At 44.2% G+C, this 24,401-nt stretch overlaps 1 protein-coding gene across 1 annotated transcript in view; it reads right to left on the bottom strand.

The window, feature by feature from the left end:
• Positions 1–24,401, bottom strand: part of LOC126260745 (beta-1,3-galactosyltransferase 5) — a 77,092-nt gene that overhangs the window by 38,645 nt on the left and 14,046 nt on the right. The window lies entirely within an intron of this gene.

Genomic DNA, 24,401 nt, shown 5'->3' on the forward strand with positions numbered 1-24,401 from the left:
CGTACTACACGAATGTGTAATAAAAAATGGAGGTTCATATTTTTTAAAAAACGCAGTTTATATCCGTTTCAGCTATGGCAGCGCCATCTAGCGGGCCAATCGTAGCGCCATCTGGTTTCCCCCTTCAAACTAGACGGTTTGCGTTCTTTGTAGTTTTTTCGTTTCATGCTTATTTCGTGAGATATTTGGCCCGGTCACTATCAACGGACCACCCTATATATATAGTATCCTGCCACCTGGCTGAAAATGACCAACTCATGGCGCCCTCCATCGGTAATGCTGTAATTCGATATGGTGTTGGCCCACCCTTAGCCTCGATGACAGCTTCCACTCTCGCAGGCATACGTTCAGTCAGGTGCTGGAAGGTTTATTGGGGAATGGCAGCCCATTCTTCACGGAGTGGTGCACTGGGGAGAGGTATCGATGTCGGTCGGTGAGGCCTGGCATGAAGTCGGCGTTCCAAAACATCCCAATGGTGCTCTATAGGATTCAAGTCAGGACTCTGTGCTGTGCAGTGCAGTGCAGTGAGGTCCAGTCCAGTCCTTTACAGGGATGTTACTGTCGTGTAACTACTCCGCTACATGTCGTGCATTATGAACACGTGCTCGATCGTGTTGAAAGATGCAAGCGCCATCCCCGCTCTTCAACCGTGGGAAGCAACAAGATGTTTAAAACATCAATGTAGACCTGTGCCGTGATAGTGCCACGCAAAACAACAATGGCTGCAAGTCCCTTCCATCAAAAACGCGACCACACCATTACACCACCACCACCACCACCACATTTTATTGTCGGCACTATACACGCTGGCACATGACGTTCACCGGGCATTCGCCGTATTCACACCTTGCCATCGGATCGCCACATTGTGTACTATTATTAGTCACCCCACATAACGTTTTTCCGCTGTTCAATCGTCCAGTGTTTACGCTCCTTACACCAAGCGATGCGTCGTTTGGCATTTACCGGAGTGATGTGTGGCTGATGAGCAGCACCTCGAACATGAAATCCAAGATTTATCATCTCATGCCTAACTTTCATAGTACTTGCAGTGGATCCTGATGCAGTTTGGAATTCCTGTGTGATGCTCTGGATAGATATTACACATTACGACCCTGTTCAACTGTCGGCAGGGCCTGTCCGTCAGACGAGGTCTACCTGTACGTTTTTGTGCTGTACGTGTCCCTTCACGTTTCCACTTCACTATCACATCGTGAACAGAGGATCTAGGGATGTTTAGGAGTGAGGAAATCTCGTGTACAGACGTATGACATAAGTGACACCCAATCGCCCGACCACATTCGAAGTCCGCGAGTTCCGCGGAGCGCTCCATTCTGCTTTCTCGCAATGTCTAATGAATACTGAGGTCGCTGATATGGAGTACCTCGTAGTAAGTGGAAGTACAATGCACCTAATATGAGAAACGTATGTTTTTGTGGGTGTCCATTCGTCCGTATAGGATGGCATTATGAAATCTGCGGCTGTTGATAAATACAAATAAAACATTTTCTGCATGAGTCCATTATTTATTCCGCCACTGTGCGTTTCGGTGGTTCACACCATCATCTTCTGGTGGGGACTTAATTAAATTGCTGATTTTAGTGAACAGCACAGACACCTTTTCACAGCAACAGACCAAGGGTAGTGTAGGTTATGTTCCGTCTATCGATGCTGTAAAAATTATTATTTAGAATAGTTACTTTTAAGTTAAAGAACATAAATTTGTGACACTAAATTCTACTTAAAGGAGCGGTAGAGCCGAAGAAAGACTGCATACTGCCACCTTTTGTGTCTTCTCTCCACGGCACACTGTTTTTGCACTGCCATTTCAGATACTTTGTATATGTTACACATTTTCGTGATTACACTGGATACAAAGATAATTGAAAGTGCAATAGCTGCACTTTTTTATTTGTTATTCTACATTGCAATTCAGTTAGTATGCTAGAATATGTAATATTATGTAAATTTCATACATGTATATTACGTAAATGTGTAATATTTACATATATGACCACTTAATGTACTAATCTATTTTTATTGTACAGTTACAAATAACCAAGCTCCAGCTATTGCACTTTCAGTTACCTTTGTATCCATTGTACGCAAGCTTATCCGTTACATGTGCATCATCTTTGGAGTAACAATGTAAACAGAATGTACAATGGACAGGACATACAACAAGTAGCAGTATGCGGACTTTTTACGACTCTACTGCCCTTGCAAGCACAGGTTACAATCGCAAATTCATGTTCTTTAACTTAAAACGTGCCTTCTCTGAAAGGAAATTTTTATCATCAGCGAAAGAAGCAACACATTGTCCTTAGTCTGCTGCTGTGAAAACGAGTCTGTGCTATTCACTAAAACCAGCTATGTAAACAATTCTCGACTTGAAGGTGGTCGTGCTGTGAACCATCGAAAGCGTAGTGGCAAAATAAATAACTGATTGACGCTGAATACTGTTTTATTTGTATGAATAAAGTAGTGGAAGAGGGTAGGATAAGAAACGCATCAGTGCACAGTGCTGGGAAAGAAAGTAAGAGGATGGCCTCCGATGAAGTATCTGGTAGAGATCGAAAAGATGATAGGATATGACAATCACTGAAACTGAAATAAACGTCCAATGGCTGAAGAGAGTGTTTTCACCTAGAAGGGATTAGCCTTAATGATTTGTGTGTATTCAATGGAATGAACAGCTTAATAATCAAAGAACATGGACCTTCTCTCCTTCTTTTCCAGCGCAACAACGATGAAGCAATGGCAGAAATACGAGGTGCGGCTAGAAAAAAACCGGACTTATGCTGGAAAAAACATTTATTTACAATTATTTACAATTTCATGTTATCTCCTTCAATGTACTCTCCTCCTCGGTCTCTACACCGCTCCATACGAATTTTCCACTGTTCATAGCAATGCTGCAGATCATTTTCGGTAAGTCCATACATTACTTCCGTCGCTTTTTCTTTTACTGCTTCAACAGTCTCAAATCTAGTTCCTTTCAAAGCTGACTTGACTTTAGGGAAAAGAAAAAAGTCACAGGGGGCCAAATCAGGTGAGTAGGGTGGATGATCTAAGATGGGAATGTTGTGTTTTGCCAAAAACGTCTTCACTGACAACGCACTGTGAGCTGGGGCATTGTCTTGGTGAAGGATCCATGACTTTTTTCTCCACAAATCGTTCCGTTTTCTCCGTACTCGCTCATGTAGGGTAGCCAGGACGCTAATGTAGTAATGCTGATTCACTGTTTGTCCCTCTGGTACCCAATCAATGTGCACAATCCCTTTGATGTAAAAAAAAAAAAACAATCATCATTGCCTTGCATTTCGATTTTGACATTCGTGCTTTTTTTTGTAGTGGAGAACCAGGAGTTTTCCAATGCATCGATTGGCGTTTAGTTTCTGGATCGTAAGTAAAAAACCACGATTCATCGCAAGTAATAACATTTTGTAAGAAGGTGGGATCACTTTCAATGTTTTCCAGGATGTCAGAACAAATCATTCTTCGGCGTTCCTTCTGTTCAATTGTGAGACACTTTGGAACCATTTTTGAACACACTTTGTTCATGTTGAAACTTTCATGAAGAATCTGCCTAACACTTTCCTTGTCAACTCCTATTAACTCAGACACTGCTCTGATTGTTAAACGGCGATCTTGTCGAACAAGTTTACGGATTTTTTCAATGTTTGCATCAGTTTTTGCTGACAATGGTCTGCCAGTGCGAGTGTCATCACTGGTGTCTTCGCGGCCATCTTTAAATCGTTTAAACCACTCAAACACTTGTGTTCGCGATAAACAATCATCGCCGTACACTTGTTGTGACATTACAAACGTTTCACTTGCAGATTTTCCTAGTTTGAAACAAAATTTGATGTTAACACGCTGTTCTTTCTGTACACTCAACATTTTCCGACGCACAGACAAAACGTCAACTACTTAAAACAGACGCCACGGGCAGACTGAGTGCAGGAGGCAGATGAAACTCGAGCAGTAGGCGGAGCGAGAGTCACGTGACAGGCCACGCGACTTTCAGTCTTATTGCATTCGTTTTATTGTTTCACCAGTACTAGTCCGGTTTTTTTCTAGCCACACCTCGTAATGCTGAGTTGGAGGAATAGGAGTAAAATTCACAATGAAACGATATCAGTAGTAAGCGTCGCCGATGACACTGCTATCGATTGCAATCTTCACAGTGAGCGCCTCTCAACAAACTTGAAAAATGACATTTGCACCCCGCTGTTCTGTAATAGGACTTTTATTGTGCATTACTAGCCAGTTTCAAGCTTTGCGCATTGTCAAGAACACAACAGATGCAAATAACAATAGGCTAAGCTCGAAACCATTCAATAGCAGCCTATTTAACACAGTACTATTGTAAAACAACAGCATGGTGGAAACGATGTCATTCTTCAGATATTGTTATCCTCGGTGAAAGTGAGGGAGAATTACTGGACGTATTGGATGGGATGAACACTATAGTAAGTACAAGATGTCGGGTGACAGCAAACCGAAGAAAGACTAAACTAATGAGTACCAGAAATGTGATTACCTCTAAACTCAACAGCAGAACGCGACGAGACGAAGTGGAGAAATTCTACTATCTTGACAGCAAAACAACACAGACAGACGAAGCAAGGTGGAGTACAGGGAGCGGGTTAGTGCAGGCGCAGAAAGGAATCACAGTTAAAAGAAGCCTGCTAGTATCAGACAGGAGCCTCTTATGAGGAAGAAATTTCTGATAATATGGCTACGAAGTCTTTCGCGACGTATTTCATGAGTAAAAATCTCTCGGTGTACATGCCGCGTCAAATCAGGATAAAACTCAAAGCTTTCGACCACTACCTCCATGGTCGTCGTCAGGGCTAAAACTGACTGTCGTGAACTAGCGAGGTTCCCACTTTTATATGCAAAGGGCGGCTTCTGATTGGCTGGAATACGTCAGCGATATGGCGCGTAGTGAAATTAGACTTAGCGATAATAACTTTAATAGAGACAACGGCTATGCACTTAGCAACACTTGGAAGAGTGCACTGGATAAAGAAAAATCGCTGAGAAAAACTTCTCGCACTTTACCTCCTGATTCAAGGGATGGCGCTGCAAGCAACGCGGGATAGCAACTACATCTATGGAAGTAGAGGGCACCACTTCACTACGCGCCATATCGCTGACGTATTCCAGCCAATCAGAAGCCGTCCTTTGCATATAAAAGTGGGAACCTCTCTAGTTCACGACAGTCAGTTTTAGCCCTGACGACGACCATGGAGGTAGTGGTCGAAAGCTTGGAGTTTTATCCTGATTTGACGCGGCATGTACACCGAGAGATTTTTACTCAATTTCTGTTTGGAGCATAGCACTGTATGGAAGTGTATCGCAGACTGTGGGAAAACCGAAAAAAGAGAATCGAAGCGTCTGAGCTGTTGTGTTCGGAAGGAACGATGGAGTGGCGCCAAGACTGCATATTTCCTTCGGATGTTTACGTGACAAATACTGTCAACTGGGATAGCCTTGACCCTTTGAGTGTAACAGAGGAAAATATAAAGATTCAGTACCACACAGCTCTTAAATACGTCAATGAATATCCATGTTTCTTGTCTGAAGCGATAGGTAGGTGCACTAGCTAGCTTACTTGTGCACTGTTTCTGTAGTTCACGAATTTGCCATGTAGCAGCACTTACGTGACACGTACTCGTATGTTAGTCGAGGCACAACAGTGATATTCCGACTTTCATCTGTTTTCTGTTACAGAAATCATTTAAATTTTGGTAAAGAGTTTTTGTCATTGCTTCATTTGTTAAGGTGGAAGTGTAAAAAAAAAATAATTTTCAATTTCTTCATTTTGGTACGCAATGAAGCGTATATTTCACATCAGGGTAACACTGTTCTATGTTTTTGGGTAACTTCGTCTGGAAAAGTTTTAGGTTTACTTAGCTGAAAAAATTTCTTCCTCTTGCAAACAGAATTTTTTCCCAGTGGTCTGACAAGTGTTTTCTGTGTTACTCAATGAACTGATGTAGGGCTGAAAAATTGTCATGCTTCAATACTTTATCTCCAGACTTGAAAAGTATGGAATTGTCCCACTTCACAGGCAAAAGCTTCAGAATTCTCAACAATGAACAAACATCGAGATGACATGTTAGGAGATGCATTCTTAGAACAACATCGTCGTCATCATCATCACCATCATTTAAGACTGATTATTCCTTTCAGCGTTCAGTCTGGAGCATAGTCCCCCCTTATAAAATTCCTCCATGATCCCTTATTCAGTGCTAACATTGGTGCCTCTTCTGATGTTAAGTCTATTACTTCAAAATCATTCTTTACCGAATCCAGGTACCTTCTCCTTGGTGTGCCCCGACTCCTCCTACCCGCTACTGCTGAACCCATTTGTCTCTTGAGTAACCTTGCTTCTCCCATGCGTGTTACATGACCCCACCATCTAAGCTTGTTCACCCTGACTGCTACATCTATAGAGTTCATTCCCAGTTTTTCTTTGATTTCCTCATTGTGGACACCCTCCTGCCATTGTTCCCATCTACTAGTACCTGCAATCATCCTAGCTACTTTCCTATCCGTAACCTCAACCTTATTGATAAGGTAACCTGAATCCACCCAGCTTTGGCTCCCATACAACAAAGTTGGTCGACAGATTGAACAGTGTACAGATAACTTAGTCTTGGTACTGACTTCCTTCTTGCAGAAGAGAGTAGATCGTAGCTGAGCACTCACTGCGTTAGCTTTGCTACATCTCGCTTCCAGTTCTTTCACTATGTTGCCATCCTGTGAGAATATGCATCCTAAGTACTTGAAACTGTCCACCTGTTCTAACTTTGTTCCTCCTATTTGGCACTCAATCCGTTTATATCTCTTTCCCACTGACATTCTTAAAACAATTAGAGAAAAACAATGGCTACATAACACCATCCTGAACTGATGCTAGGAAGGGGTGGAAGAAGTTCGATGAGTTGCTTGGGAAAGCATATAAGTTAAAGATCTCGAACTCCTTGCTCAAGTCTCTACGTCATTGTCCATGCACAGGAAGATGAAACAAAAGAGAATTATGTTACCAAGTTACTTAGAAGACGATAATCTTGAGATATACTACTTGAAGAATCAGGTGGAGAAAGTGCCCGATCCCGAGCAAGTCTCATTGAGCTTAATGGGAAAATAAACCCCAAAGACTGCGATATTAATAACTTTGTGATTGTTCTTTTTAATGGGAAAAAGTATCCAGGAAAAATTATAAAGAGTAATACGACTCGTTATGTTGCCGAGTGCTGGAAGTAACCTGAAAAACCATACTCAAGCACGTTGTGAAAAGAATGCAACTCAAAAAAGGCTAAAATTAGCCTATTTTTTGTTCTTAAACTGGACAGCTTTGAGGAAATGGTTTTGTTAACTTTAAAACTATGTTGTGCTTTTGAAATGATTGACCTTATAAAAATAAACTAATATTTTCCTTGTTCATTCTTTCCTCTTTAAGTGTAGTATATACAACTCAATTTTAAAAGAAATGGACCTTTGAACTGTGGTAACAATCCTTTTGATTGGTGCATCGTGGGATCAGTGCATTTTTTAGCTCACTCCGAACAGTTTTGAAGAAGTAGGTCCAAGTCACCCCATGTAAAGATAACACTGCCCCAATTCTTTGAGAAAATATTGCAGGCATAAACAGTTTCTAAAATACAATAAAACCATTGGATCGTCATGTGAGTCTGCTACACAATCTACAACTTGTCATCTCAAAACAGCTATCAACATAAATATTCAATAGTTTCATGTATTTTTTTCAAATAAGCTATAAAACCAGAACTTTAGACGTATTGTAATAAACAGCATACAATGCATCAGCCCAGTGATACATATCTCAAATGTGAACTGTGAACAAACCATGTATAATATTTGACAACAATCACTTAATTCAGAGATGTACATACTTTGTACCAAATGTTTTCTCTAAACGTTAATATGTAATAAGGCAGAAAGGAAATCTCACTGAATATAGCATAAAAAGTGCTGAAACATGTCTAGATAAAACGAAACTCCAAAGGTGTCTTGCATAAGGCGGAATTCCTCACCCAATTTTTTATCAAGCAAGAAAATAAGTATTGGCAATAGCACTAGATGACTATAATAAAAATCACATTGGTTTAGTCACACATACGCTATAGACACTAAAAAAATAGTATAAATATCGGAGCTTAACATGTCAAAGAAGACTGGAAAGTGGGCCAATGTTATCCCTGCTGGCAGTACCACCCATCCAGTTGTCCGATGTAAATTGAGTACATGTAACAGCCTGAGTGAAAGAGCCATTGTAAAGAGACCAGAACGATATTTATTATTTCGTAATCCAAAAGGTTTGAGAAAGTTGTCTACCTTGTTATTATCCCTTATTGATTTGCTTATCTTATTAACCGTTCTATCACTAGCAATTTCGAAACGGGAAGAAAACTGCTGGATGCTTTTGGGAATGGAACACTAGTTCTCCATTCCACAGACAGATGCCTTGGTTGCTACTCCAATAGAGCTTTCGTTGCCATCATCTTATACATATCTTATACATGCACAATAGCGGGAGTCGTAATAAATTTCTTCTTCGATTTCTAGGAATACATACCGTTGCGGCCCCCTTATCTGACGACGAAAAACGGTCATTTTTCAGGTGCATATCAATTCCGTCAATATTGAGCTGATTGCGTGTCAAGAACTTAAAGGGTGGTTTCCTAAAAAAAGGGGGGGGTGGGGTTATGAGTAACTTAGAGACTTTCATTTCAGGTTCAACACAAGCGACATGCCAAATACCAGCCTAATACACCGAAGAGCCAAAGAAAATGGTACACCTGCCTAATATGGTGTACGGCTGCAGCGAGTACGCAGAAGTGCCACAACACGACGTGCCATGGTCTCGACTAATGTTGAAGGAGTCCTGGAGGCAACTGACACCATGAATCTTGCAGGGCTCTCCATAAATCCGTAAGAATACGAGGGGGTAGAGATCTCTTCTGAACAGCACGTTGCAAGGCATCCCAGATATGCTCAACAATATTCATATCTGTGGAATTTGGTGGCCAGCGGAAGGGTTTAAACTCAGAAGAGAGTTCCTGTACACACTTTGTAACAATTCTGAAAGTGTGGGGTGTCGCATTGCCCTGCTGGAATTGCCCAAGTCCGTCGGAATGCACAATGGACATGAATGGATGCAGGTGCTCAGACAGAGTGCTGACGTGTGTGTCACCTATCAGAATACTATGTAGACGTATCAGGGGGTCCCGTATCACTTCGCTTCAGTCTGGAACCGCGCGACCGCTACGGTCGCAGGTTCGAATCCTGCTTCTGGCATGGATGTGTGTGATGTCCTTAGGTTTAAGTAGTTCTAAGTTCTAGGGGACTGATGACCTCAGATGTTAAGTCCCATAGTGTTCAGAGCCACTTGAATCATTTAACATGGATTCTATCCAACTTGCTTGCTGATGTGCTACTGAAATAAGTATATTCGGTATGGTGGGGATTCAAGTTAGTCTAGGTGTTTTGCAGTTCCAATTCAGTCACCAATGTTTGTAGCTCTTGACAGGTGTTAAAACAGGGCATCTAGTCTTGACGGCGTAACACACAGTTAAAGTCTCCGGCAAGAATGGCTGCCCCAACGTTCTTTAACAGTTCAACTATCCCATAGTGCTAAGAACCATTTTTCAACTGCACACGCCCCCCACCGTTACAGAGCCTCCACCAGCTTGAACAGTCCCCTGCTAACACGCAGGGTCCATGGATTCATGAGGTTGTCTCCATACCCGTACATGTGCATCCGCTCGGTACAATTTGAAACGAGACTCGTCCGACCAGACTACATGTTTCCAGTCATCAGCAGTCCTGTGTCGGTGTTGACAGGCCCAGACGAGGCGTAAAGCTTTGTGTCATGGAGTCATAAAAGACAAACGAGTGGGCCTTCGGTTCCGAAACCCCGCATCGATGATGTTTCGTTGAATGGTTCGCACGCTGACACTTGCAGATGGCCCAGCATTGTAAGCTGTAGCAGTTTGCGCAAGGATTGCTCTTTTGTCACGTTGAACGATTCGTTGGTCCAGTTCTTGCAATATCTTTTTCCGGCCGCAGCGATGTCGGAGATTTGATGTTTTACCGGATTCCTGATACGAGGTGTGGCTAGAAAAAAAACGGACTAGTACTGGTGAAACAATAAAACGAATGCAATAAGGCTGAAAGTCGCGTGGCCTGTCACGTGACTCTCGCTCCGCCTACTGCTCGAGTTTCATCTGCCTCCTGCACTCAGTCTGCCCGTGGCGTCTGTTTTAAGTAGTTGACGTTTTGTCTGTGCGTCGGAAAATGTTGAGTGTACAGAAAGAACAGCGTGTTAACATCAAATTTTGTTTCAAACTAGGAAAATCTGCAAGTGAAACGTTTGTAATGCTACAACAAGTGTACGGCGATGATTGTTTATCGCGAACACAAGTGTTTGAGTGGTTTAAACGATTTAAAGATGGCCGCGAAGACACCAGTGATGACACTCGCACTGGCAGACCATTGTCAGCAAAAACTGATGCAAACATTGAAAAAATCGGTAAACTTGTTCGACACTTTCCTTGTCAACTCCTGTTAACTCAGACACTGCTCTGATTGTTAAACGGCGATCTTGTCGAACAAGTTTACCGATTTTTTCAATGTTTGCATCAGTTTTTGCTGACAATGGTCTGCCAGTGCGAGTGTCATCACTGGTGTCTTTGCGGCCATCTTTAAATCGTTTAAACCACTCAAACACTTGTGTTCGCGATAAACAATCATCGCCATACACTTGTTGTAACATTACAAACGTTTCACTTGCAGATTTTCCTATTTTGAAACAAAATTTGATGTTAACACGCTGTTCTTTCTGTACACTCAACATTTTCCGACGCACAGACAAAACGTCAACTACTTAGACGCCACGGGCAGACTGAGTGCAGGAGGCAGATGAAACTCGAGCAGTAGGCGGAGCGAGAGTCACGTGACAGGCCACGCGACTTTCAGCCTTATTGCATTCGTTTTATTGTTTCACCAGTACTAGTCCGGTTTTTTTCTAGCCACACCTCGTATTCATGGTACATTCGTGAAATTGTGGTACGGGGAAGTCCCTCACTTCGTCGCCGCCTCGGAGACGTTGTGTCCTATCGCTCGTGCACGACTTTAACATCACCTTTACACTCGCTTAAATCTTGATAACCTACCACTGTAGCAGCAGTAACCGATCTAACAACTGCCTCAGACACTTTCTGTCTTATACTGAAACTGCCGACCACGGCGCCTTGTTCTACCTGTTTACTTTGAAAGGTGGCTACACTGAGCCACAGCGCCAGAGATCGCGCTAGAGAGTATTGTTCCGCCGCCTCCACTGGCAGTGATTATTGAGATGTCGTAGTGGGCAGTGCTTGGGGAGAGCTCGTAGTAGTCAGTGCTTGTTAAGAACTCGTAGCAGAGAGTGTTTGTTGAGATGTGCTAGTAGGGAGTGCTTGCTGAGATGTGATACTGAAAAGTTCTTGTTGAGATGTGGTAATAGCGAGTCGGTGTGGAGATATATTGTAATGATTAGAGTGATTTTGGTTAATATATGAAGGTAACGAAACTTGATTTATTTTTCATTATTTAATGTCGTAAATAATGCTTCATTACAGGCTCAGTCAACAAAGCATCTGGCTTGTGTTCTGGGATTAGAGTGTAATTCTGGTTTTCTTGAGTAATTATGGTATTTCTATTTCCTTTAGTTAATTCAGTATAAATGATATTTAAAATTTCTTGTGTTGTTGAAGAAGAACCGTGCCAGATGCGTACGTTGAGTCATACTCCCACACACAGAACAGTTATACTTGTGCTTTGGTTTCGTAGGTTTTATAGTTGCTGGGGACTTAATTAATTAATTGTGTTAATGAAAATTTCCATTTCATTCTTTGTTGTTGTTCTATGCAGTCAGATTGCGTAATAATAATAGTCAGGGCCAACAGTTACGAGACTTCGTAATCGAACAGACAGCTACTAAAGCAAAAAATTAAAATTATTTGCATTTTATATTTTAATTAAGCCCCCATGCACGTGGCGACCCTGCCAGTATCGTGCATGGGGGCTTAATTAAAATATAAAATGCAAATAATTTTAATTTTTTGCTTTAGTAGCTGTCTGTTCGATTACGAAGTCTCGTAACTGTTGGCCCTGACTATTATTATTACGCAATCTGACTGCATAGAACAACAACAAAGAATGAAATGGAAATTTTCATTAACACAATTAATTAATTAAGTCCCCAGCAACTATAAAACCTACGAAACCAAAGCACAAGTATAACTGTTCTGTGTGTGGAAGTATGACTCAACGTACGCATCTGGCACGGTTCTTCTTCAACAACACAAGAAATTTTAAATATCATTTATACTGAATTAACTAAAGGAAATAGAAATACCATAATTACTCAAGAAAACCAGAATTACACTCTAATCCCAGAACACAAGCCAGATGCTTTGTTGACTGAACCTGTAATGAAGCATTATTTACGACATTAAATAATGAAAAATAAATCAAGTTTCGTTACCTTCATATATTAACCAAAATCACTCTAATCATTACAATATATCTCCACACCGACTCGCTATTACCACATCTCAACAAGAACTTTTCAGTATCACATCTCAGCAAGCACTCCCTACTAGCACATCTCAACAAACACTCTCTGCTACGAGTTCTTAACAAGCACTGACTACTACGAGCTCTCCCCAAGCACTGCCCACTACGACATCTCAATAATCACTGCCAGTGGAGGCGGCCGAACAATACTCTCTAGCGCGATCTCTGGCGCTGTGGCTCAGTGTAGCCACCTTTCAACTTATCTCTGTATTTGAATACGCATGCCTATACCAGTTTCTTTGGCGCTTCAGTGTATGTTGGACGCGTCTGAGGCATTCTCCTTTTGAGTATCTGAACACGTTATAACAGTCCCCGAGGATCCAAACTGCAGATAAACACTTGAGAACAGACACATTACAGCAAGTCATATGCCCACAGTTCACCTGAAGGCAGGCTTCAGCACGTTTCGTCATCGAAGTCTGTGCACTCTCAAAAATACCTGGTGCGTTCCCAATGGCTTGATAACCATCCACAATGGATTGCCGGAGTTCATCGACACTATTAACAAGACTTGAATAGATTGCTGTGTTTGTGACGACTTGCCTTTAATACTTCAATACCTGTAATTTGTAAGTTGCAGCGAGTTTTAAACAATTCTTAATTTATTGCCATTCCTGGCGTGTAAGGCCTTCTGCCCAGATCACAGCGTCTTGCTATTAAAACATTATCTCCTGTTAATGGTGATTTGCCAAACTGTAACTCACTGAAAACACTATTATTTACACAGTTGTTTATTCCTTCATTAATAACGTGTGGTATTTTTATTTATTGTTGAGTCTGGAATTATTGGTTTAAAATAAATTGTGTGTAACTGTAAAAGTCAACCAAAAGTAACTGATTACTGCCCCGTCCACAATCTTAACCGAATCCTGCCTTCCCTTGACTAACAGGTTTCAATGAGCACCAGAGCAATACAGTTGAGTACACGTTTGCAGAATACACCCACATGCTCCTTCTGAATGGCGAAGCTCGCGGTAATGGAAGAGCTGCTGGTCGCCTTTGTCAGGATCGTCTTCCACATCGTCCGACTCCATGGCGTACACTATTTACCACAGTTACGCAACGGCTGCAAGAAAGGGTCAGCAGACGTGACTGCGGTGCTCCAAGGAGACGCCGCCCACCCGAATTGGAAGACGCCGTACTGCGTCACGATGGGAAGACGCCGTCCACGAGAACACGAGCAATTTCTTTGACTATTTATGAACAGAACTGTAAAACAAGTGGTGCATTGGGTCACGCCTGACCAATTACTTGTTAAAGTCGTCGCGTTAGGAACATGTTTTCAAATGGTTCTGGCGGGGGAACTGTACGTTTACGGACATGGGTTTCCCCTCTGCAAGACCTATAAGTCTGTTGTGGGAATTTCCGAACACGCTGTATAATAGTCAAACAGCGTGTACACTGATGAGCCAAAACATTATGACCATATGATTAATACACTCCTGGAAATGGAAAAAAGAACACATTGACACCGGTGTGTCAGACCCACCATACTTGCTCCGGACACTGCGAGAGGGCTGTACAAGCAATGATCACACGCACGGCACAGCGGACACACCAGGAACCGCGGTGTTGGCCGTCGAATGGCGCTAGCTGCGCAGCATTTGTGCACCGCCGCCGTCAGTGTCAGCCAGTTTGCCGTGGCATACGGAGCTCCATCGCAGTCTTTAACACTGGTAGCATGCCGCGACAGCGTGGACGTGAACCGTATGTGCAGTTGACGGACTTTGAGCGAGGGCGTATAGTGGGCATGCGGGAGGCCGGGTGGACGTGCCGCCGAATTGCTCAACACGTGGGGCGTGAGGTCTCCACAGTACATCGATGTTGTCGCCAGTGGCCGGCGGAAGGTGCACGTGCCCTTCGACCTGGGACCGGACCGCAGCGACGCACGGATGCACGCCAAGACCGTAGGATCCTACGCAGTGCCGTAGGGGACCGCACCGCCACTTCCCAGCAAATTAGGGACACTGTTGCTCCTGGGGTATCGGCGAGGACCATTCGCAACCGTCTCCATGAAGCTGGGCTACGGTCCCGCACACCGTTAGGCCGTCTTCCGCTCACGCCCCAACATCGTGCAGCCCGCCTCCAGTGATGTCGCGACAGGCGTGAATGGAGGGACGAATGGAGACGTGTCGTCTTCAGCGATGAGAGTCGCTTCTGCCTTGGTGCCAATGATGGTCGTATGCGTGTTTGGCGCCGTGCAGGTGAGCGCCACAATCAGGACTGCATACGACCGAGGCACACAGGGCCAACACCCGGCATCATGGTGTGAGGAGCGATCTCCTACACTGGCCGTACACCACTGGTGATCGTCGAGGGGACACTGAATTGTGCACGGTACATCCAAACCGTCATCGAACCCATCGTTCTACCATTCCTAGACCGGCAAGGGAACTTGCTGTTCCAACAGGACAATGAACGTCCGCATGTATCCCGTGCCACCCAACGTGCTCTAGAAGGTGTAAGTCAACTACCCTGGCCAGCAAGATCTCCGGATCTGTCCCCCATTGAGCATGTTTGGGACTGGATGAAGCGTCGTCTCACGCGGTCTGCACGTCCAGCACGAACGCTGGTCCAACTGAGGCGCCAGGTGGAAATGGCATGGCAAGCCGTTCCACAGGACTACATCCAGCATCTCTACGATCGTCTCCATGGGAGAATAGCAGCCTGCATTGCTGCGAAAGGTGGATATACACTGTAATAGTGCCGACATTGTGCATGCTCTGTTGCCTGTGTCTATGTGCCTGTGGTTCTGTCAGTGTGATCATGTGATGTATCTGACCCCAGGAATGTGTCAATAAAGTTTCCCCTTCCTGGGACAATGAATTCACGGTGTTCTTATTTCAATTTCCAGGAGTGTAGCTTGATGTCCATCTTTGGAACGTTATACGTTACCAATCAGGGATCCGGTAGTTTTGTGGTAGGTGTGTGGCATTAGACGTCTAAGCACAGATCACGTAATTCGCGTAAATAACGGCCCGATAACTTGCTTATGCGAAGATGGCGCCCGACAGCGACCCAGAAGCGCACCATAGGATTTACATCAGGCGAATTTAGTCGCTGAGACAACAACGTGAGTTCACTAGTTCTCCTCGATACACTGTAACGCGGTTGTGGCCCCAAGACACGGACAACTATACTGCTGAAAAGTGACGTCATCGTCGGGGAAGACACCAAGCGTGACTGGTAGACCACTTGGAAAATGTAACAGATTACTGAAGAGATTGACTACATTAAGCATGTCCGTCCTCTTTTGGAGTACTGCTGCACGGTCTGGGATCCTTAGCAGTGAGCATTAACGGAGTATATCGAGAAAGTTCAAAGAAGAGCTGCACGTTTTGTATTATCGCGAAATAGGGAAGAGTGTGTCGTCAATATGATACAAGATTTGGGGTGGACATCATTAAAACGAAGGCTTTTTTTGTTGCGGCGGAATCATCTCTGGAAATTACGATCAGCAACTTCCTCCTCCGAATGCGTAAGTATTTTGTTGGCACCTACCTACATAGTGAGAAACATCATCGTAATAAAATAAGGAAAATCAGAGCTCGCACGGAAAGATATAGGTGTTCGTTTCTTCCGTGCGCTGTTCGAGATTGGAATAACCGAGAACTAATGTGAAGGTTGTGCGATGAACCCGCTGCCAGCTGCTTAAGTGTTATTTGCATAGTATCCACGCAGACACAGATGCAGAAGGGACGCAGGTGATTCGCAGCCCTCAGCGTGTTTTCCATTACTACCACAGCTGCCATACAAGTGCAGGAGAATGTCTCCTATAGCATATTACTCGTCTCACCAGACTGCGTCCGTGACACCCTTCATGCTTCGAGCCGCCGTCCACCTCGATGAAGGCGTTTGGGGAGAGGACCTAATCTAGCAAAAATGTGATTTGCCCGAAGAGCCGACTGGTTTCCATCGATCGACTATCGAATCCCGAAGGTCCCGCGCCCACTATAAATATTGACGATGTTGTTGAATCAACATGTGAACACGTAGGGGTGATCTGCTGCGGAGCTCCATGTTCAACAATGTACGATGAACGGTGTGCTCCGGAACATTTGTGCGTGAACCGCACTGAGCTTTTTCCGCAGAAATGCCACAGATCACCATCTATGCCACTTCACAGAGCAGACAAGCCTTCAGATTCCACGTTCTGTGAAGGGTCGTGAACGTCCATCCATTTAGCGCCTAGTGGTAGCTTCACTGTCCTTATACCTCTTTCCGTAGATGCTCACGAAAGTAGCACGTGAACATTCGACCAGCTTCGCCGTTTTCGAGATCCTCTTTACAGACTCCGCGTAATAATAACCTGCCCTTGGCACAGGTTGGAAATAACGCTTCAGTTGTAAATTACTTTATTTTCACACGACCGGTTTGGGACTGTTCTAAGCCCATCCTCAGGTGTCTTACTGGAAATTGCAAAAAACGGGAGATAATTTTCACACGCCGCAACACACACAGAAAAGAAAAAAAAAACAAGTTTTTCCAAAAAGTTTTAAAAACTGCCCTTGGTCGGACTCGCTTATCTCGGCGGATTTCTCCGTTTGATGCCAATATATTCGCTAGGGTGTTACCCGTCCGTGACTGGTCCGCTTACATACTTTTGTTGCAGCGTCACGTACCCGTAACGCCATCAGGCGGCACCCAACGACGCTGTGGGCAGTGGTCTTAAAGTTTTGGCTGGTCAGTATGTAGCTCAGGACATTGTATTATCTGTTAAGTTACAATAAACAACGGTGTATCTACACTCGTGCTCATAAATTAAAGATAGTGCTGATACATGGTGAAACAACGCTCTGGTGGGCAGTTTGCGGGTTTAAATCACTTCGGGGTATGACCATGCGGTGCATTTGACTTACAATCGTCGCACGGTGGCGCTGGCAGCGGTCCACATATGCAGAGGTGTGTTGGTGCATGTCAGAGTACGGTGAATCGAGGAAGTGTGCAGACGTTTTCAGACGAGCTGATGGTGACTGTGTGTTCGCTCAAAGAACATATATTGATGTTTTGAGGGGTAGAAAACTAGGGCGACTGGAGGCTCGTGAAACACAGCAACAGCAGGTCATAGCACGGGCCCTCCGTGTGCCACAAAGTGTGATCTCACGATTATGGCAACGATTCCAGCAGACAGGAAACGTGTCCACGTGCTAAGTACGGGACGTTTCACAGTGTACAACACCACAGGAAGACCGATATCTCACCATCAGTGCCCGCAGACGGTCACGGAGTACTGCAGGTAGCCTGCTCGGGACCTTACCGCAGCCACTGGAACAGTTGTCTCCAGACACACAGTCTACAGACGACTGAACAGACATGGTTTATTTGCCCAAGGACTTGCAAGGTGCATTCCACTGGCCCCCGGTCACAGGAGAGCCCGTAAAGCCTGGTGTCAAGAACACAGTACATGTTCATTGGGACAGTGGTCCCAGGTTATGTTCACGGACGAGTCCTGGTATATTCTGAACAGTGATTCTCGCCAGGTTTTCATCTGGCCTGAACCGGGAACCAGATACCAACCCGTTAATGTCCTTGAAAGGCACCTGTTTGGAGGTCGTGGTTTGATAGTGTGGGGTGGAATTATGATTGGTGCACGTACACCCCTTGTCTTTGACAGAGGAACTGTAACAGGTCAGGTGTGTCAGGATGTCATTTTGCACCAGTATGTCCGCCTTTTCAGGGATGCAGTGGGTCCCACCTTTCTCCTGATGGATGTTTACGCAGGGCCCCACTGAACTGCCATCGTGGAGGAGTACCTTGAAACAGAAGATATAAAGTGAATGGAGTAGCGTGCCTGTTCTCTAGACCTAAACCCCAAAGAGCACGTCTGGGATGCTCTTGGTCGACGTATCGCTGCGTGTCTTCAAACACCTAAAACAGTTCAGGAGCTTCAACAGGCACTGGTGCAAGAATGGGAGGCTATACCCGAGCTGCTGCTCGACCACCTGATCCAGAGTATGGTAAACCGGTGTGTGGCCTGTGTACGTGTTCAAATGGTTCAAATGGCTCTGAGCACTATGCGACTTAACTTCTGAGGTCATCAGTCGCCTAGAACTTAGAACTAATTAAACCTAACTAACCTAAGGACATCACACACATCCATGCCCGAGGCAGGATTCGAACCTGCGACCGTAGCGGTCACGCGGTTCCAGACTGAAGCGCCTTTAACCGCACGGCCACACCGGCCGGCTGTGTACGTGTGCATGGTGATAATATCCCATATTGATGTAGCGGTACATGCACAGGTAACAGTGACAATTTGTAGTACATGTTTTTCGGGACAGTTTTCTCAACTTATCACCAATACCGTGGACTTACAGATCTGTGTCATGTGTGTTCACTATGTGCCTATGCTATTGGCGCCAGTTTTGTGTAGTGCCACTTTGTGTGGCACCACATTCTGCAATTATCCTTAATTTACGAGCATGAGTGTATATCAAAAAACCAAAACAGGGGGGTGGGATTCGTACTAGTCACACTGTCAACTCCTTTAATTTTACATTTTTCACCTGCGCCGGCCGGTGTGGCCGAGCGGTTCTAGGCGCTGCAGTCTGGAACCGCGCGACCGCTACGGTCGCAGGTTCGAATCCTGCCTCGGGCTTGGATGTGTGTGATGTCCTTAGGTTAGTTAGGTTTAAGTAGTTCTAAGTTCTAGGGGACTGATGACCTCAGAAGTTAAGTCCCATAGTGCTCAGAGCCATTTTTCACCTGTACCCCAGTTCATCACCGTAACTAAATAATTTCCGATACCCATGGTTAAATCTGCGACGGTGACATAAACATTGTAAATACAGTTAAGAGGGGAGGAGTGTTATAAGTTGGGTCAGAAAGTTTGTGTAGAATGCATTCGTTATTGCTTTCCTCCTAGCGCAATAATCAGTTTTTGCTTACTTACATAATCGCTATGAGGAATCCGGTCTGCATCTCAGAAAACACTGTCATTAACGTTCCGATATACTGAATCGACTTCTTACTCTGTACAAGGCCATCGCTTTCTACGCACTACTTTAATGCGCTTTACTTACGGCGTTAAACTGGGCTATGTCTCCCAAAGCTGAGACACTGGGCGCGTATTCGGGAGGATAGGGGGGGGGGGGTTCAAGTCCTCATCCATCAATCCATTTTGGGTTTTCTCTGATTGACCTAAATCGGTTTAGGGCACGGCGTTACATCCTCACCCAGTTCGTGCTTTCTCTCTGTCTGTAATGAACTGGTCGTCGATGAGACGCTAAGTACTAGTCTTCGTGGACGTGCTGAAAACTAATGTCTCCAAATTTTTGATGTAAAAATTCTTAAGGCTTTTTAAAATAAAACGTTCTTCATGTTAATTCTTCACGTCCACAAACTTGCAGCACTCTGCCGATAGAGTGTGGGGCGGCGAGTTTGGGAGAGGAAAATATGATTGCTGTACAAAGGTTTGAATGTTGAATCAGTTTCTGGCTTTTAGAATGTTGTTAACGCTGTCTTTAGCCGTTCTCAACACTGGCTCTCTATTTACTTTTTAGCCCCCAGAAAGTGATTTAACAAAACGTGAAGCCTGTAATTAGAGTTCCTAGTGCCCACTTCATCTGAGAATACAATTATAGCTGCAACTTATAGCTCTGAGGAATTAGGAGATTGTCCGGGATTTGTAATCAAAAACAATATTCCAAAATAGTTGAGTATATTCTGAAAGTCACTGATAAAAAACACAAGTATCCCTACAACCTAACTAACAGAGCAGTTCAGAGTATAATGCGCTGATGCAACTATAAATGTCCGAATTAAATGTTAAAAAGAATGCTCGCCATAATTTGATGAGAGTATTTCATCAAACGCCACGCTAAATTACTGGTAGAATGTCTGTCCCGCGACGGCACGTGAAAATACGACAATACGCAAACTGAAGCTACATAATGAAAATCATCCCAGAATTAACACTTCACTTGAAATGATTTCATAGTTACGCGTATCTCTAGTAACTTAATACGGCACCCGAGGCTGTTTGTCGCAGTGATACCGATGCGACGCGACTCCCGACACAGATGGCGTGTTATTCAGCGTCTGGAGAGAACTGGGGCCTTGCTTCCTCGCGCAGCGTTCTTATATATAAAGCCGCGGTGCGGACGGCTAAGGGAACGCCTGATCAAATCGGCTCTCCCGACTAGCCGCTGGGCTAGTAACGCACCACTTCAAGTTACATAATAAATTATAGCTTCTTTTGCTGATGGCCGATGAAGTTCTTAATTTAAATGTGCATTCAGCACGCAGGTAAGTATTGATAATAAAATTTTGACGTGGCTAAGTTGAATATTTTGGGCGAGAGAATTAATTTAATTACACTGCACGCAGCAGATGAGCTCTGAACTGTCCCTTTTGAGATCCGCTATCGCTATAATTTTATAGGTATTCAAAAGAAACTTTTCACATCTTCATAGTCATAGCGGACCTCCAACCTATTTAAATCTAAACATCCTAGCCTTATTTACTAGCCTACTTAATCTATCTTGCTTCCTTCAGTTTTGAGACGAAAACCGGAAAATCATGAATTTCCACTAAAATCTTAATTTGTGAAATCCAAAGTACTGTTTTTATTAAATCATTATGAAAGATGAATCTAAATATAAATTTTGAAGTCTCTAGCTCTTTTCTGTTGCGCCAATGATTTTTACAGAAAAACATCCAAATTTCGGAAATGGCTGAAGTTATCGAACTGATATTTAACACATATTAATGTAGTATTACTTCCGACATGCTAGAAAAGTTTTAGGTCATTTGCTTGATTTTTAAGGTATTGCGCAACATTTATGACGTCAGAGCTAGTTACAGCAGACTGGCTGGCACACAATGGAAACTGATGCGAATTTACTACAGCGTGAGTAGGCTGCTTCCCTACAAGAGGGCTCCGAATTGTAGCGAGTAACGTGGCGGTGTGTAACCGAACTGTCTGTGCGTGAGAAACAGCGAGCTGTAATAGAGTTTCTAACAGCAGAAGAGTTCTTTCACATATGGAATACCCTTTCCTTCACATTGACAACGCTGAACCACACACGAAAACTGCGATATGTGCAAGAATCCGACGCCTTAGGTTCCCTGTCATTGATCATCCTCCACTCAGTCCCGAATTGGCCCCATCCGATGTTCCTCTATTTCCAAAACTCATGTAACACCTTCGAACACCTTCACACTCTGATAGCGACGAAGCGTTGCGAGCAGAAGTGAGGTTGCGGCTCCGTCAACAAAGTCGAACATTCTACGGTGACGGTATCAACAAACTGGTCTCTCGTTGGGGAAAATGTGTTCGTCGCCAGGGTGACTATGTTGAGAAATAAGTCGGTAGACATGAAGAATAAAGATGTAGAACGTTAACCACGTTTCCTTTGTTTATAAAAATTAAGAGTTTTCACACCCTAGTAGATTCATTACTTCCTTTCTTCCATCCATCCTAGCAGGAGAAAGTGAACAGGCACTCAAAAATCAACGCAAAAATATATAGGAACATTTTATTCAATGTTATCGCAGCGAGGCTCTGCATTCATACACTCCTACGCATCCTTGGGTCCACTGTTTCCGATGTGATAGTGAAGTGCAAAGGTGAAGGGACACGTACAGCACAAAAGCGTACAGGCCGACCTCACCTTCCGTTCATTGACGCAGACCGCCAACAGTTGAAAAGGTCTAATGTGTAATAGGCTGACATCTATCCAGACCATCACACAGGAATACGAAATTATATCAAGATCCACTGCAATACTGTGACACTAGGCGGGAGGTGAGAAAACCTTGATTTCATGGTCGAGCGGCTGCTGATAAGTCACAATGCCAAACGATACCTCGCTTGGTGTAAGCAGCGTAAACATTGAACGATTGAACAATCGAAAAACGTTGTGTGGGGTGACGAAACACGGTACACAATGTGGCGATCCGATGCCAGGATGTGGGTATGGCGAATGCCCAGTGAACGTCATCTGCCAGCGTGTATAGTGCCGACAGTAAATTTCGGAGGAGGAGGTGGTGGTGGAGGTGGTGGTGGTGTAATGGTGTGGTCGCGTTTTTTATGGAGGGGACTTGCACCCTTTGTTGTTTTGCGTGCCACTATCACTGCACAAGCCTACATTGATGTTTCAAGCACCTTCTTCCTTCCCACTGTTGAACAACAATTCGGGGATGGCGATTGCATCTTTCAACACGATCGAGCACCTGTTCATAATGCATGGTCTGTGGCGGAGTGGTTACATGACAATAACATCCCTGTAAAGAACTGGCCTGCAAAGAGTCCTGACCTGAATCCTACAGAACACCTTTGGGATGTTTTGGAACACTCACTTCGTGCCAGGCCTCACCGACCGACATCGAACCTTTCCTCAGTGTAGCACTCCGTGAAGAATGGGCTGCCATTCCCCACACCTGATTGAACCTATGCCTGCGAGAGTGGAAGCTCTCATCAAGGCTAAGGGTGGGCCAACACCATATTGAATTGCAGCGTCACCGATGGAGGGCGCCACGATCGTGTAAGTCATTTTCAGCCAGGTGTAAGGATGCTATTGATCATGTAGTGTACAGGGTGTACATAAAGTCCTGGAACACTCAATTATTTATTGCACAAGAACCAAATATTGTACAGAAACCCTGAAGGTTGTTTTTTTTTTTTTTTTTTTTTTTTTTTCCCCAAGTACACCACCACAGCGTACTTTGGTATTTTGTCGACAGTCAGCGCTAGTCGCAATCATGGCGAGATTTCTTTGTGTTGGAGTTCGACAAAACAAGTGTGCTACAGCTGTTCAACGTATGGTTAGAACCCAGTACGGTAAGAAGCCACCAACAAGGAAGGCCATTTACCACTGGCACAACAAATTCGTTACGACGGGTTGCTTGTTCCCGGCAAAGAGAAGCGGACGTCCCAGTGTGAGTGAAGTGAATGTGGAGGGCGTACGAGAGACATTCATAAGGAGTCCATCTCGTGAACTCTAAATGGTTCCAATGACAGTGTGTAAGTCCTGCGACAGAAGCTGTCTATGAAACTATTCAAATTGGAGCTAGTGCAGAAGCTCAATGACGACGAAAAGGACAAGCGTTTTGAGCTTTGTTCGCAGTTGCAGCAACTGAATGACAATTTGGATGGCATTGTTGATCGCTTAAGATTTTGGAACGAATCCACTTTTCACACTAATGGGAAAGTGAACAGGTATAATTGTCTAATCTGGGGTACAAAACATCCACACGAAAGCATTGAATTTGAGTGTCATTCCCCAAAGGTAAATGTTGTTTTTGTGGCTTGTTACATTGAAAATTGTACGGGGCATTCTTCTTCGCTGGGAGCACTGTCACTGGATATTCCTACTTGGACATATTGCAGCAATGGCTGATGCCTCAAATGCAATCGGATTCTCCGTTCATCTTTCATCAGGATGGGGCTCCACCTCATTTTCATTGTGAAAGTCGTGGGTACCTGAACACGGAGCTGCCTCATGGATGGATCAGACGTGCTACAGAAGGGGACAGCTGTTTCATGGAATGGCCTCCCCGATCACCAGACCTCACACTCAGTGAGACTTTTTTCTCAGTGGGGACACATTAAAGATCTGGTGTATGTACCGCCTCTACCACGTGAAGTAGCAGAGCTCCGGGAGAGAATACGGGAAGCGACGGCCACAGTCGATGATGCCGTGCTGGGACGGTATGGCAAGAATTTAGTTACTATATTAACGTCTGCCAGGTCACTCGTGATTCGCATATCGAATGTTTCTAAAACTTTCAGCTTTTCTCTT

This window comes from Schistocerca nitens, chromosome 5 (assembly GCF_023898315.1).
Source record: "Schistocerca nitens isolate TAMUIC-IGC-003100 chromosome 5, iqSchNite1.1, whole genome shotgun sequence".
NCBI classification, from domain to species: Eukaryota; Metazoa; Arthropoda; class Insecta; order Orthoptera; family Acrididae; genus Schistocerca; species Schistocerca nitens.